Source organism: Rhinopithecus roxellana, chromosome 8 (assembly GCF_007565055.1).
Source record: "Rhinopithecus roxellana isolate Shanxi Qingling chromosome 8, ASM756505v1, whole genome shotgun sequence".
In the NCBI taxonomy this organism is placed as follows: Eukaryota; Metazoa; Chordata; class Mammalia; order Primates; family Cercopithecidae; genus Rhinopithecus; species Rhinopithecus roxellana.
Genome location: NC_044556.1, coordinates 19,573,608 through 19,576,007, shown reverse-complemented (window position 1 = coordinate 19,576,007; position 2,400 = coordinate 19,573,608).

Sequence of the window (2,400 nt, the reverse complement as noted above, 5' to 3'; positions counted from 1 at the left end):
GCTCTCGTTGCACATGCGCACACTAAAGCCCTCGACCCAGCGGATTCCGCTACTGGGCGCTTGCGCAAGAGGGAGGGGTTTCTTCCCGCCGCCTTGGCTAGCTGGAAGAGCGGTTATGGGAATGAAACCCCGGGATGATCTTAAAAAACAGGATGAACCATAAGGCTAAGGGCCCAACATGATTTCCAGGAAAGAAGCTAGCTCAGAGAGGGAAAAACGTCAAGTGCTGACACATCCCTATATACCGTGGCCGCACAACACTTGGGTACTCCATGGATAGAAGGCACTTTCTTGACTCTCTGCTTTTATTTCCTTTTCATTGAGTGCCCTACTTTCCGTTAAAAACAAGCAGAAAATGCTGATTATTTGTGACTGTGTTAGTAGAAATCAGCACAGTGGCAGGAAGGCAGTGTGTAGCGTTTACTGAGTCCTTGGCTATGAGGTAGGTGGGTTTCTAGGGGCTGAAATCACAGTGAGCAAGACAAACACCATCCCTGTAGGAAGCTAAATTCCAATGAAGCGATGACAATAACGGATGAATACATGAACAGTATTCTTTCCGGTATTGATTACTACTTGAAGGAAATAAAATGAAAAGATGTGATAGTGCCTAGGAAGGTGGCATCTAGATGGTCAGGGAAGCCCTCTCAAAGAGACCTGGATGAGAAAGAGCTGGCAGGGAGACTATTGTCCTGGCAAAGAAAGGACAGGGCAAATGCAGAGAGAAAGAGGAACTTGGTGTGTTGCAGGGGCAGGGCAGGAAAGGCCAGTGTGGGGGAAGCATAGTGAGTGAGCGGCAAGATAGTCCCAGATAGATGAGGGTGGAGAGTTAGGCTGAAGCCAGACCGTGGTCCTTGAAAGCCAGGATAAGAGGTTTGGCTTTTATTCTGAGTACAATAGGAAGCTATTTGAAAGTTTTAAAGCAAGGGAGTGATATGATCTATGTGTTATGAAGATAATGGATTATAGAGGGGCAAGTGTGGAAGCAGAGGAAATAGGATGCACTTCATGTTTAGGAGAAAGATAATGGTAGTTTGGACCAGAACAATGGCGGAAGAAATAAAAGAAAGAAGACAATGGGATTTGGTGATTGGCTGTGGAAAATTAAGAAAAGGGCATTATCAAGAGTGAATCTTAGGTTTTGGGGCTAGCATATGTGTGGGTGGTAGTGTCACATAGAAGGGAAGTCTGTGAGGTAATGGGTTTTGACTGAGTGAGGTGGAAGAGAGTAAATCAAGAATTCTAGTGTGGATACTGAGAAAGAGAAAAGCAGACCGTGACATCCAGGAGATGGCCTGGTACTACCAGCTTGGCTTGCTGTTGCTTTGAGCTGGCTTGGCAATCAAAGCTAAGCATTTTTATTCTTCTGTTGAACGTAAACAATTTCACAGAACATCAAGACAAGACAGAGTTGTGACCATGATAGATCAAGACAAAAGTAAGATCACTCTGTAATCATATCTGAACATAGACAAAACATCAACATTGCCCAAGCCATAAAAATGATCAAATATCTCCTTATCCTGGCTAATACGAGTGCCTGCTGCTTCTCACTCTGTCGCCCAGGCTGGAGTCCTGTGGCACAATCTTGGCTCACTGTAACCTCCGCCTCCTGGGTTCAAGTGATTCTCTTGCCTAAGCCTCCCGAGTAGCTGGGATTACAGATGTGCACCATCACACCTGGCTAATTTTGTATTTTTTAGTAGAGACGGGGGGGTCTCACCAGGTTGGCCAGCCTGGTCTCGAACTCCTGACTTCAGGTGGTTCACCCACTTCAGCCTCCCAAAGTGCTGGGATTACAGGCATGAGCCACCATGCCCGGCTTGTGCTTTGTTTTTTAAATACACCTTTTAAAAAAAATATTCCAATAATCCTATCAGGCAGCAGTAAACAGATTTACAAAATACGTATTTACAAAAATTCAGTTCAGAAGGGTTATGTGTCTTGCCTAATATCATATAGCTATCAGGTACAGTGCCAGAATTTTAAATAACTGTACCTACATTGCACCAAAATTAATTATAATTGATTCATAGACACACTGTTATCACTAGGCTGTACATTATCTATTTTTGTTGTTTTTACTGCAACTGGTGGTTCACTGCAACCACCCACAAACCTATGACTTAGCTCAAGAACCAGAACCTTAACAATTTACGTCTGCTTGTATGTTCCTCCACTATCCCATTCCCCCAAATCCCAGAGGTTTGCTGTTTTCATTACATCGCAATGTCTGACATATTGAAACAAGTGGGGAAAGCCTTGGCTTGAAATTAGAAAGCCCACGTTCACATCTCAAGTCAACCACACAGGAGGGGTAACTTTATGCCAATGTTTGTCTATTTCTGCCCTTTCCAACCTGTTTCAAGTGTTAAAGACAAACTGTCTGCAGGCTCAGCC